The sequence below is a fragment of the Ambystoma mexicanum genome, chromosome 5p (genome assembly GCF_040938575.1).
Source record: "Ambystoma mexicanum isolate Mex_15411 chromosome 5p, UKY_AmexF1_1, whole genome shotgun sequence".
Taxonomy (NCBI): domain Eukaryota; kingdom Metazoa; phylum Chordata; class Amphibia; order Caudata; family Ambystomatidae; genus Ambystoma; species Ambystoma mexicanum.
In genome coordinates, this window is record NC_090930.1 from 1,020,866,608 (window position 1) to 1,020,881,059 (window position 14,452).

Sequence of the window (14,452 nt, forward strand, 5' to 3'; positions counted from 1 at the left end):
CTTCGGTTTGAGGAAGGCCCAAGTACTCTGCCAGAACTGCGAGTGATTCTTGGAAGTCGTTGGCTGATGATGGTGTGTCGGGGTCTTCTTCCTCGTCTGTATCCGCCAGGGCGTCCAGCTGGTCCAGAACTAGTGGAGGAGTGTTATGCGCTGAGGGCTGCGGGGAACCGCCTCAACTGTAGGAGACAGGGGAGCCAGAATCGAAGGAGCCGGCGTGGGTAGCAGGGCTGCACCGGGGCCTGCGATGCTGGAGCCATAGGAGGAATGACTATAGACGCAGGAGGAGAGGCCAGAGAGAGCATGTCCCTGATCACATACCCGAGGATGGCCCCCGTCTGTTTGTTTGTTTTTATTATTTGTATAGCGCTCCAAACCCGGAGGTAGAAAGGTGGTTAAGGAGACGGTTACATATTATGGTATATACAGTTTCAACATACAGCAATTTACAGAGTATACAATCTTAGTTAAGCAGTAAAAGGGTGTACGCCCATATCTCGGGGTACTACAATTACAAGTACAGCAGCTGTTAGCAGAGTTCACAGAATATATTTAAGCAGGAGGAGGTGAATCACACGTCTATGGGGCTACTCTTTGTTCAGGAGCCAGCCGATAACATGTTTCCTGAAGTTCTTAAAGGATTAAATGGCTTTAATGTTGAGTGGAATGTGTTCCAGAGTAGGGAGGCAAGTACTGTGAAGCTGGCCCCTCCAGCTCTTTTTAAGGAGAATCTATGCACTGTCAAGCATAAGGTGTTGGAGGATCTAGTGGTTCTAGTGGCGGGTTTCATGGTAAATTTATTGGTGAGATATGGTGGGGCTACGTGGTTCAAAGCCTTGTATGTGAGGCAAATGGTTTTCAGATCAATTTTGTGTCATATGGAGAGCCATTTGCACGATTTCCTGGCCGTGGAGATGTGTTCTCGCCGGGGGATGTTAAGTGCTGCACGTAGAGCGTTGTTTTGAAGTACCTGTAGTTTGTTAATTATAGATCTGTTAGCACCTAGGTACAGGCTATTGCAATAGTCCAGCTTGGACTGTATGAGGGCTCTAGCGAGAGTGAGGAAGCTGTTGGGTGATAGGAAGGGCCTACTGGCCCTAATAAGCTTGCCGGTGTAGGCGGATGCTGAGGCGATCATGTTGGTTTGTTTTGAGAGGTTAGAGTTGGCATCGAGGTAAAAGCAGAGCGTTTTCACGCTTTTGGCAATAGGGATGGTGTGACCATCGATGATGATGATGATGTAATTAGGATTGAGTTTAGACAAGTTACTAGGAGAGCCGACAAGGAGGAGCTCCGTCTTCTCATCATTCAGGCAGAGGCCATGAGAGGCCATCCATGCCTGAATGATGGAGAATATTTCATTAATCCGGGTGACGTCTTCATGGTAGTTGCCAGTGATGGTGAGGAGTATCTGGGTGTCATCAGCGTAATTTGTGTAGGTGACACTCAGACGGTCCAGTTGGTCAAATAGTGGCTTTGTAAATATATTATACGAAGTGGGGGAGACACAGGAGCCTTGTGGGACCCCACAAGAGATGGGGATGGGGTCAGTTGCAGCTGTTGTGGAGAAGACCCGCATGGTTCTGTTTGCCAGAAAGGATTGTATCCAGGTGACGGCAGAGGAGGAGAAGTGAGCTGCGGACGCTAGATGGCTGCAGAGGATTTTGTGGTCGACCAAGTCGAAGGCCGCTGAGAGGTCTAAGAGGAGTAGGATCGCGGCATTGCCTTTGTCTTTGATTTCATCAATCTGACTTTTGAGATCAACAAGGGCAGTTTCTGTTCCATGCTGAGGTCTAAAGCCAGAATGACGTATTCCTAGCAGTTGGTTGTATTCCAGGTAATCCTGAATTTGGATGTAGGCGACTCTGTCCAGGACTTTTAATAGGAAAGGGACTGTGGTGATGGGTCTATAATTGATGGGTATGGCTGGGTCTAGAGATGGTTTTTTCAAGAGTGGGAGAACCCATGATTGTTTTAGGTTGCTGGGGACTGAGTTATTGATGAATGATAGGTTAATAAGTTTAGTGATGAAGGGAGATAGATCTCTAGCTGCGTCTTTTATGATCTGGGCGGGACTGCTGTCCCCTTTGCAGTTCGAGGGTTTTAAGGAGGTGATGATTTTCTGAACTTCTACCGTAGTTACTTTCTTGAAAGTGAAGCCCGATTTGGTGTTTTAATTGGCGTTGGTGCGTCAGGGTTGGTAAACTTGTTGTTGGAAAGTTGTTGGCGTTTGTCCTTTATTTTAGTTTGGAGTCCTGTGATTTTGTTGTTAAGGGCGTTTTGGATGCTGGTGCACTAAGATTTGTCTTTCAAGCAGGTGTCTAAAGGTGGATTGGGATTTTCTAGTTCTTTTAGAATTTTAAATAATTCTTTAGTGGAGGATCCTGCCTGATCAATCCTAATGTTGTATGCCTCTTTTTTGGTGCGAATTATCTCACTCTTATATAAAGAAGATATATTCGTAAGATTTGATTTATTTTCTGCAGAGGGCTTAGTTTTCCATGTGAGTTGTGCCTTAGCTTTCTTTTTTCTGAGTGACTTGAGTTCGGGGGTGTACCATGAATTCAGATGAGCTCTTGGTTTATCTTTGCGTACTTTCAGTGGGGCAATGGTATCCATCGCCTTGGCCATGGAGTCATTGAAGGTGTCAATCAATAGGTTTAAATCAGCATTGTCTGGGAGTCCATTAAGGGTGGGTAGGACCAGGGGTAGTAGGGCCTCGGCAGTGATGTTGCGCTTGTTTCTATTAGGACAGGCTGGTGCCATGGGGCACTTTTTGGGTATCACATGATTAGTGTTGACCTCAAAAAGGATGAGGTGGTGATCCGTCCATGCTAGAGGTTGGGGGTCCTTACAGATTGTGTTGCAGTTATAGGTCGCTACCCAATCGATGATTCTGCCCTTCTGGTGGGTGGGAAGGACATGGAGTTGTGCAAAGCCATGTTCTGTTAGGGCATTCGCTAGAGATGCAGCAGGTACGTCAATAGGGTCGCGGTAACCAAGGTTGAGGTCTCCGAGGATAATGATTTTTGCTGATAGCTTGGAGTTTTCAGCAATGAGAGATGTGATGTCTTCTTCAAAGACCCCGGGGGGGTCTGGGTGTCTGTATATGAGATGAAAGGTGATCGTGCTTTTGGGGGAGGTTTGCAGCTTGGCTGTGAGTAGCTCGCAGGATGTGAGTGACACTGAGGAGACTGATCTGAAGTCTAAGGAAGATTTGTAGATGATCGCTGCGCCTCCTCCCCTAGCGTTGGGTCTATCAACTCTGAGGATAGAGTAGTTGTCGGGGATAGCTAGCGATAAGTGTGGGCCGGACGCTTCATGAAGCCAGGTTTCTGTTAATGCTAGGAAATCAAGATCATTGGTTAGGATGATGTCCGCGGTTTCCGTAGGGTGGGCAGCAAGGGATCTAACATTGAGTAAAGTTCCTTTTAGAGGGAGTTGTATGGGCTTATTAGGTGGCTTGTGCTTTTTGTTGGTTTTGGAGTTAGATTTGGCAGTGGACCTGCTAATTGTAATGGGGTCTATTGTTGCGCGCTGTGAGGTTGGGGTGAAGGAGGAGGACGGTCCGGGAGGCTTGGGTGTGGCCGGAGACTTAGTATTCAGTTTGGTGTGGTTGGGCTTAGTAATGGGTGGAGCACTGCCTTGAGAGCTGGGTCTAGGAGGCTGTGGGTGGTGTTAGCGTTGGCTGGTATGTCCATGTTTATGGGGAATGTAGAGGGCAAGTGGTGAATGGGTAGGAAGGAGGGCAGAGATGGTAGGAAGGGCGTGGGGCACGGGATGGGGTGGTGTCTAGGACAACCAAGTTTGGCTAGGCCGTCCTTGTAGGCTATGTAACTATTACCGCTGCAACAGCGTGACGCCGAAGGGGAACATGATAACAGCGAGCCAGCTGATCATGGTCTGGCTGCGAGGATACACAGTGCTGGTGGCCTAAGATGTGGGGCTAGTTAGGAGAGCAGCAGCACAGGCTGTGGCATGCAGATAGTTGGTTAAACTAGGTAGGTGGGTGGGTGGGGCAGGCCTGTAAGGCAGCACCTGGATTCGAGATAAAGCACTCAGGCTAAAGTGTAGTAAGGCTACGTCTAGAGTCAAGGTTAGACACTTAAGCTGGGGCGGCTCCTAGAATCAGGGTAGAGTGCTTGAGCTAAGAAGCAGTAGAACAGCACCTAGATTTAAAGGGAGTATCTTTGGCTAACGATGTAATGGGCAACACCTAGATTTAGAGTAATACATTTGGCTAGAAATGCAGTGGGGCAACGCCTAGATTCAGAATAGTGCAATTGGCTAGAAATGCAGTGGGGCAACACCTAGATTCAAAATAGTACAAATGGCTAAAAATGCAGTGGGGCAACACCTAGGTTCAAAAGTAGTGCAGTTGGCTAAAAATGCAGTGGGGCAACACCTAGATTCAAAATAGTGCAAATGGCTGAAAATGCAGTGGGGCAACACCTAGATTCAAAGTAGTGCAATTGGCTAAAAATGCAGTATTGGGGCAATACCTAGGTTCAAAGTAGTGCAATTGGCTAAAATTGCAGTGAGGCAACACCTAGATTCAAAATAGTACAAATGGCTAAAAATGCAGTGGGGCAACACCTAGATTCAAAATAGTACAAATGGCTAAAAATGCAGTGGGGCAGCACCTAGATTCAAAATAATGCATTTGGCTAAGAGGGCAGTGGGGCAACACCTAGATTCAAAATAGTACAAATGGCTAACAATGCAGTGGGGCAACACCTAGATTCAAAGTAGTGCAATTGGCTAAAAATGCAGTGGGGCAACACCTAGATTCCAGATAGTTCAAATGGCTAAAAATGCAGTGGGGCAACACCCAGATTAAAAATAGTACATTTGGCTAAGAGTGCAGTGGGGCAGCATCAGGTGAAGGCACTAACGTTTCTAGTATTAGTGTATAATGATGCAGAGGGGACAGGGTGAGCGAGAATATCTCAAGGTTCCTAGGCTAATCAAGGAGGAGGTGGTCACAAGACTATGGGCTAGGCATGGATGAGCAATGCAGGTAATAGAGGCACAATAAAACGTGATCGCTAGAGGCGAGGAGACACTGTCTGGCATAGAGCCAACCTTGCTGACCCCATGCGCAGTGGGGTAGCAGGTTAGGACTGATATGGACAGGTTGGCAGTGTAGTCACGTAGTATAGTAATTACAGAGCTATAGGCTAGGCATAGATAGATGGTATAGGTACAGTGATTGCACAGTATAGGTACAGTAATTACATAGTATAGGTACAGTGATTACACAGTCGCTGGCGGCACAGGCTAGCGGAGCAGACAAACTGACCAAGTGAGCGCGGTGCAGCAAGCTAGGCAGGGTTGGCAGTAAGATTGCTGTGTTCCATAATTTAGGAGATATATACACGGTGGCCACAGAGATCTACTAGGCTCAGCATGAGGATAGTGGTTGCAGTGTATACATGGGTGACGGGGATCGGTATATGCGCAAGAGGCTGGGTTCACTGGCAATGTTCGCGTGACTCAAAAACATGATAGGGGGTGTCGGCAGGCCATGGATCCATGGGCAGACCCTATTATTACATAACGCGTTATATCTACATTTAAGATAAGGGTACAATGTACATGCATGTCGGAATAAAGATACGCTCTGCAAACGTTTCCAAATGAATAGGCGTTATTTTGATAGGGCTTTGGGGCTTGCAGCAATGTCAGTGCTCAGATGTAGAAGCTGTAGGAATGAAGAAGCTCGTTATTTGTTATCCGTCCATGTGCAGCGTAGTGTAGCAGGAGCGATTGATACAATCTGAATCTGGAGATGTAGAAAAACGTGGCATGGGGAACCGCATACAAGCCTGTGGGCAATGTTAATAATATAACAATCTGCAACGGACTCACCAGATGTAAGTCAGGGGTCGTAGTGCAACCTCGTTGGCAGGTAAATGTTGGAAAGGGAAGGGCATAAAGACCTTGCGCTGCCCGCAGCACGGCATGCTCGGTCAGCTCAGTCAGAGCCTTCTTTCCTGGGCCTTATTTTCGTGGGCCGGCTCTCTCGCCTGCCGGCGAATCGTGGCAGGTTAGGTGTGCAGCTTCCACCAATCAGCTGCTGCCTACGAGCTGCGAGGAGGTCAGGCACTGGGGAGGACAGGGTGCACTGAAAGCGACGGCCATCTTAGGGGTTGGGGCACCTTGTGTGTTCCAATGGCTGATATGGCATCTTAGGTGAAGATTAAGGCACTTGTCCTAGAAATGAGGCTTGGATGTAATTATGGATGACAAATTCGAAATAAAGGGACGGATTCCGGTATTAGCAATGCGAAATTGCAAACTGCTGGACAGGCTCTTAGCAGCTGATTATGTGCTTGTAGCCTACCTCAGTCTCCATGTAGATTTACAGAGGGGAGAGCTGCTCCTGCAGCATACCCCAACGCTGGGGAGCTCCTGCTCCGGAGGGGAGGCGGAGATGAGTGTTCAGCTCAGTCAGAGCCTTCTTTCCTGGGCCTTATTTTCGTGGGCCAGCTCTCTCGCCTGCCGGGCGAATCGTGGCAGGTTAGGTGTGCAGCTTCCACCAATCACCTGCTGCCTACGAGCTGGGAGGGGGTCAGGCACTGGGGAGGACAGGGTGTACTGAGAGCGGCGGCCATTTTAGGGGTTGGAGCACCTTGTGTGTTCCAATGGCTGATATGGCATCTTAGGTGAAGATTAAGGCACTTGTCCTAGAAATGAGGCTTGGATGTAATTATGGATGACAAATTCGAAATAAAGGGACGGATTCCGGTATTAGCAATGCGAAATTGCAAACTGCTGGACAGGCTCTTAGCAGCTGATTATGTGCTTGTAGCCTACCTCAGTCTCCATGTAGATTTACAGAGGGGAGAGCTGCTCCTGCAGCATACCCCAACGCTGGGGAGCTCCTGCTCCGGAGGGGAGGCGAAGATGAGTGTTCAGCTCAGTCAGAGCCTTCTTTCCTGGGCCTTATTTTCGTGGGCCAGCTCTCTCGCCTGCCGGGCGAATCGTGGCAGGTTAGGTGTGCAGCTTCCACCAATCACCTGCTGCCTACGAGCTGGGAGGGGGTCAGGCACTGGGGAGGACAGGGTGTACTGAGAGCGGCGGCCATTTTAGGGGTTGGAGCACCTCGTGTGTTCCAATGGCTGATATGGCATCTTAGGTGAAGATTAAGGCACTTGTCCTAGAAATGAGGCTTGGATGTAATTATGGATGACAAATTCGAAATAAAGGGACGGATTCCGGTATTAGCAATGCGAAATTGCAAACGGACTGGACAGGCTCTTAGCAACTGATTATGTGCTTGTAGCCTACCTCAGTCTCCATGTAGATTTACAGAGTGGAGAGCTGCTCCTGCAGCATACCGCATCCCTGGGGAGATCCTGCTCCGGAGGGAAGGCGAAGATGAGGCAAACTCATGAGAGTGAGGAACTTTTCAAAGAACCTGTCCCCGCAGGCCGGTGGTGATGCAGGCAGGTGATGTTGACAGGATAGTGGGCGGCTGCTGGGGCCGGTGCGTACTCTGTCTAGCTGGTTGCTGGGTAAACCTACCCTGTGATGCTGAAGGATTAACTGTAGGCCACGTACCTGGTTGACACCAGTCCCACCTTGTAACTCGTTCTTCCACCTGCTCTGTTCCTCGGGATGTATCGGACGAGCGGCCATCTTGTCTGGTGCAGCAGGCATCTTGTAGAGCTGTATGCCACGTCCCAAGGTTGTGGCGCTTGGCTCACTGGGCCCGGCCTCTTCCAGGACTCTTGGAGATGGAGCATGAAACCTACCCTGCACCTCAGGTCGAGGCCTGGTAGGCGTGTCACCTTCGGCAGTATAGCCGGCAGTGCTGCTTGCAGGCGCCCCCTCGGCCATGTTGCCGGTACATGGGCGTAGCCCCTCGGGTGTACACCCCGTAAAAGAACCTTGCAGTCCCTCAGTACCGTCTCCGAGAGGATCTACCGACGCCTCGGCTTTAAGGCCGATTGCTCAACTAGCCCCGGTACTCGTGCAGGTGTTGGGAACCTGAGAGGTTCCTCCCGCCCGGGTGTTTCCTTGGGAAGGAGTCACCTTTTCGGGGTGCGCTGGAAAAGAGTAGCCCTCCCTTGGGCCTTTACTTATGTCTGACAAAGTCCTTCAAGTCCTCTGGCGGCGACTTCTATAAAAGATCCCTCCACCTAGCTAGTCTGTTCTTCAGAGAAAGCAATGAAAGTGCATTGCAGGCGGTACAACCCTCCCATTCGTGGTCGGGGCCAAGGCAGCGGAGGCAAAGAGCGTGGGGATCTGATGTAGGAAAGAGCCCCTCGCAGGCTGGACACCTGCTGAATTCGACGTGCGCCGGGGAGGAGCGTGGTGCCAGAGGACCGAGTATCTGATTGATAATAGAAGACAAAAAGACAGAAGAAAGTATCCAGGGAAGAGCGCATGGTATTACATGGCCGAAGTCAAAACCAGGAGCGCTGGTGTACAGCTGTAAGGAGTATTCTTGTACTAGGGTTGGCTTATTTCGTGATTTCATAACTGAGTGTCACTGCATGACTGACAGGGTCAACTACCCTTGAAATACTGAATGTATTCTAAAAGCATATATAACCTGGCCTTATTCCCCAAGAATAGTATATTACTATCCTGAATTTATAACCTTAGGCTTGACTTGCTTCTTGCTCCTCTAAATAAGGTTATACCTTGCTTTGCATACTATAGGCATCGAGTTAGTTTTTATGATTGTGTTTATATGATGTTATAGTACTTACACAAGATTTATATTGGTCTACTTGTATTTAAATAAACCCTTTATTTTTACAATACATAGTGTCTCGGTATTTCTTTGGACCATATGTATGCTACAATTTATTTGTACCAAGCTACAGCCCTCCCCCTGCCCCCTAAAATAAGCCTGGCTGCTTTGTCCATGCTACCCATATTCTCAGGTGGTAAAGCCTTATACTAGGAGTGGAGCGTATGTACTGCTTCAGATATGGTTTTCATGAAGTCTTGATTGGACTTTAGAACAACTGTCCTAACAGACTGTAAATTTCCGCTATGGCAAAACCAATGCAAAAACTCTTGGATGGATTTACACCAAACGTTCCAGTTTTTGAGCCCCTGGACCAAACATTTATTTACTCCCCTTCCCGCCAACCCCCCCAGCTTGGAGCACACTTGGGGAAAGAAAGGCACAGTTATTTGTCAATTATACATGAAGGTCAACCTGCCTTGCTGGTTTGGCCTGTATTCAAGATTAAAACAGCACTAATGTGCTTTTTGGAGGGCAACTGCCATTTACTGTGAAAGCAGTTTGAAGTAAGCTAAATAGGAATTTTGCTATTATAATTGCTTAACAGTATTCATTCAGAGATTCCCCACACAGGCAAAAATATTCAGTATTTATGAATATAATTGAAGATCTCAGGGGGGAGCAGTATACTTATGGTTGAAACTTACATAAACATCCTTATTTTGGAAATGAACATGACAGATCGGCTAAGTCTTTCGGATAATGGTAAAAAGAAAGGGTGGCAACATTGTGGTTGTTTTACATGTCTACAAAACAGATGCCAAGGGGAGGGTGGCAGCTGCGAGTAAACAAACGGCATTGGGAAACGCAAACTTTTCAAGTGGTCCTCTGCCTGTGTCAGAGAAGAACAAGTTACTTACCGACTGTTAACGTTCTTTCAACTGGATGTTCCTCCAACGTATTCCACATCTTTGACATGTAATGTACACAGCTGTGCTGCTTCGGAAATTTTTCAGCAGAAGGCGTCTTGTGTCAATTGCATCCGGTCGATGTCTCTCGAAGGCCTCCGTCGAGGGCGACATCGGATGTTATAAGTAGGACGCATGGCACCCGTAGCCTCAGTTCATGTGTTTTCCCTCCACAACGTGTGCCATGACTACACATAGCCTTGTGGGAAAATAAGCTGCAATATCATGGGAAATTCTTCAGAGGGGCAGGCTGGGAGGGCCATGTGGAATACGTTGGAGGAACATCCAGTCGAAAGAACGTTACCAGTTGGTAAGTAACTTGTTCTTCGAATGGATTGTGTCCTCTAACGTATTCCTCATCTTTGACAGACTCCCAAAGCAGTATCCATGAACGGAGGAAGGAGAAGAATTTGGATATACCCAATCAGATGGCAGAATAGAGCACTGCTTTACCAAAGGCCATATCTTGACCATGGAAAGTATCCATGGAGCAATGCTTCACAAAGGTGTGGATGGAAGACCATGTTGCAGCATCACAAATATTTTTAACAGGAACTCCCCGTTGTAGGGCTGTGGATGTAGCCACGCCCCTGGGGGAGTGAGCTCACAAACCCTCAGGAGGATCCTTGCCAGCCAATCTGTAACATTCAGCAATGGTGAGGATAATCCACCTGGACAAAGTATGTTTGGTAACAGCCTGGCCCAATCGGTGTCCAGCGTATCCCACAAAACGTTGGACGTCCACTCTGACCCTGGACATCCTAGAAATATAAAAGCTCAAAGCTCTTCTAGGGTCTAACCTATGGAGTCTCTCCTCGTCCTTACCAGGTCACCTCGTTGGCGTGAGCCTCCATCCTGTGAGGGAAGTATCCGTCACTACCGTCACCTCCAGCCACGGTTGCCAAAACGTCTCTCCCTTCATCAGATTCCCTTCGCTGGCCCACCACGAAAGATCTGGTGAGAGGAATCTGAAGGTGATCCGACATCCTGCCCGAGAACTGGGACCACAGACCTGAGGGCCCATTGAAGGGATTTCATCCGCAGTCTGGCCTCCGGCACCAGAAAAATGCAGGATGCCATGAGGCCGAGCAACCTTAAGAATTCGAAAGCCGGGAGACTCTGGGCATGTTGAAATTTGTCGACCATCTGGACAATGTGATGAGCCCTCAGCTTGGGAGGCAAGCACTTCCCCAAGGATGTGTCCAACACAGCCCTGATGTACTGGAGCTGTTGGGAAGGTGTCATATGCAACTTCTTGAAATTGAGGGAGAAGCCCAGCTTGTGAAGGGAGTGGCAGGTGAGGCTGAGATGATCCAAGGCTTGTTCGGGAGAACGCTCCCAGATCAGCCAGTCGTCCAGATAGGGGTAGACGTGAACCCCGCCCACTCTCCTGAGATACGCTGCCACTACCACCATGAGTGAGGTGAAGACCCTCGGCGGAGGTCAACTCGAATGGCAGGACCCGAATATGAAAGTGTGAGCTGCCAACGGCAAACCTCAGGTATTTTCCTGTGCTTTGGATGGATCAGCACATGAAAATAAGCATACTGTATGTCCAATGACACCAACCAATTCTGAAGTCGAAGGGCCTGAAGGACCTGAGAAAGAGTTACCATCTTGAACTTGTCCTTCCTGGGGAACTTGTTCAAGCGACGCAAGTCCAAGATGGGTCTCAGTCCGTATTTCTTGGGAATCAAAAAATAAGGTGAATACCAGCCCTTGTTCCTCTCCGCCAAAGGCACTAGTTCTATAGCCCCTTTCTCCAGCAGAGTCAAGATTTCCGGCACAAGGAGCAGAGATCTGTAATCTTCAAAGAGAGTTTCCCTGGTGGATTGTCGCGAGGCCGATTTAGGAAGGGTAGGCAGTAGCCGTGGGCTATTGTTTCCAGAACCCACGGATCTGAAGTAATGGCTTGCCACTCTTCGAGATGTTGAGACAGTCTGCCCCCAACCGGCGAACAATGAGACCTGGCCTCATAGCTGTTTTGGAGCGGCCGTGGCATCGTCTGAAGGCAAAGAGGCAGCTGCTTGAGCGGCTCTGGCACCTTGTCCCCGTCCACAACGAAGACCCTTACGGTGGCCCCTTTGACTGGCCGCTCCTCTCGCTCTACCAAAAGAGGAGTAGTAACAAAAGGAACCCCTCCACTGCTGTCCCCTAGGATGAAAAGGTGGGGGTTGACGCACAGCTGTGATCAAAGATTTAGCAGCTGCTTTGGAGGTCTGCAACCTCTCAAGGCTCTCGTCAGCCAAAGGGCATGTTGAGAAGACGGGCCTGCACGTCCGGTGCAAATCCTGACTCCCACAACCACGCAAACCTGCGTATCACGGTTCTCGCAGCCATGGACCGGCTGACGCGGTCTGTCGTGTCCAACCCAGACTGAGGGATTCACACATGGCATCTTTGCCATCCTGCACAATAGCAAGGAACCCATCCCTTTCGTCCCCTTCGGGAATATGCTCAGCCACCAGAGAGCCAAATCCACAGTGTGTGCGAAAATGTGGCCAAGGCACAGGTGGAGTTGTCCGATTTAAGGGCCATACTCCCAGCCGAAAATACCTTGCGTGCCGATCCATCGAAGCATTTGTTATCCCTATCTGGAGCGATGGGTACGCCGCCTGCCTCGAGGTGGCTGTGGCCGCCTGAACCATCAAACTCTCAGGAGTGGGGCGAGTGGATATGTAGCCGGGGTCGCTACAGGAGGGGCAGTACTTCTTAGCCAATGACTTGTTGACCGTCGGGAAGAGACTCCGGGGTGTTCCAAGCAGCAGTCACCCTTTTCTATAAAGCCACGTGAAAAGGCTACTCTGGATCAGTGGACGGACCCTAATCTAAAATGTCAGTCAGGTCATCCTGATCAAATACAATTGGAGGGCCGGACCACCCCAGGTACTCGTAACCCTTGAAATCAACCTCCTATAAGAGGACTCAGCATAAGCCCCAGGCTCTGGCCTGCCAAACTCCATCTCAGGAGAGGTGTCCAGGCCACTGGCGTCATGTAAAGACTGACGCAGTTCCTCCAATTGACTGTCCTCAGAGAAAAACATGTCATGAACTTCAGGAGCGCCAGGGGCATCAAAAGGCTCCAACTCACACCCGACCTCTCCTCATCCTCATAAATATCTTGAAGAGAGTGAAATAACTCCCTCCTAGGTACAGGACTAGACCTGCAGTCCAGAGGGAGACATTATCGAAGTTGATAACACGAGGCGTGTCGAGTTCTCAAAGTAAACACGTTTGCGTGAAAAATGGAACTGAGGCTATAGGCGCCGTGCGCCCTACCTATAACATCCGATGACCTCACCCTCGACGTAGTCCTTCGAGGCACATTGACCCAACACCATTGACGAAGGACGCCCTCTGCTGAAAAATTTCCGAAGCAGCGTGTTAGGAAGCATTCTCATAAATGTGCCAATTCCCCCCACATTAGAGCCCTCCAGCTCTTTTGCTAAACTTTGGGACTTTGAACTTTTCAATTCAATGTGTTTTCTGTGTTTATTTCCTTTGGTTATGGAGTTTAAACAAATCCATAGGCATCTTTTCATTTGTGTCACACAGCACCCTCAGTGCAGTGGCACAGGGAAGCCTCTTCAGGCTTTCCCAAGGTTTAAATACCTTCTCTGGGATAAACTGTTTCCCAGAGTAAGTAAAGTGAAATTGACTTTACTAGTCTCATGTAGAAGTCAAATGCTACCCTTTCCTCCCGGAATTGCTGGTGGCAGTGGTTTTACAACGGACTACCATGATTTATCCCGGTAACGTTAAATCGCTGGAGCCATGTTTTTCAAAATGGCGTCTGAGCCTTCTTTGTTTAAACAGGTCCCCGTCTTCTTTTTTTGCCATTTCTTTGTGGAAAGGTCCTTCTAGAGTTTTGCTCTGCGCGCCAAACCAGGTTTGGTCTCTTTGTACATTCGCCTTTGGTGGACTTCAGGAGTGAAGATCGCCTCTGGCGCCCGAGTGTAAGGGGTAGGCAGGAAGTGAAGGAGCAGCTCGAAACTCCCTGTGCTTAGTCTCCTAGGAGACCCAAATGCAATCTGTGGTGATTGGCTGGCTGACTGTACAGCAAGGACAGCCACCCTGCTGGGTGAGTGACAGCTAGGCTGGAATGAATGGGAGAGAACTGAATAAAAGGCAAGTCTCTTGGTTTGGAAGGCAGAGTCGACCACTGGAACGAAGGAACCGAAGAAGAGCTTGAGGATGGCTGCTGCAACTCCTGGACCGTTGGTTTGCCCGGTAAAGCTCTGCTGCAGGTCCGAATCGCCAAGTTCACATTGACAGAGAAGCCCCTGCAAGGACGACTTCTCCCTTTGAGTTGGTGGGACCAATCAACTCACAAGTAAGCCACCTGGACACCTATCTCAGAGCTGGTTGAATTTCCTCAGAGTTGCTGCAGGAAACCTTAGAACCAGGGAGAAGGACACCAGTTTATGTGCTTTAATCACAGCCACTGAAATTGAAGTGTGCCAAGTGCTAGCTTTTTGACTAGTCCCAGTGCATTGCAGGAGTCCCCCGACATCCTCCCTCTTTTCCCCACGACTGAGGCACAGAAACAGCGAGATCTGCAGGAACTGCCAGGAACAGAAGTCATCAGCTGCATCTTTTTCTTCATTGTAAGGTACTGTAAAACAAGACAGAGTGCTTACCTCTCGCGGTGAAAGTGCTTGAAACTTTTGCAACTCGCAGGCCTAAATCAGCTTGTCACCCAAAATATGATGATTCTTTTTACAAACTACTTCTGAGAACATGTGCAAAGGCTATACCGTTTACTTACCAGAACCGCTTT

At 49.0% G+C, this 14,452-nt stretch overlaps 1 protein-coding gene across 6 annotated transcripts in view; it reads right to left on the reverse strand.

The window, feature by feature from the left end:
• Positions 1-14,452, reverse strand: part of PRP4K (pre-mRNA processing factor kinase PRP4K) — a 1,306,928-nt gene that overhangs the window by 178,165 nt on the left and 1,114,311 nt on the right. The gene's annotated exons all lie outside the window — the stretch shown is intronic.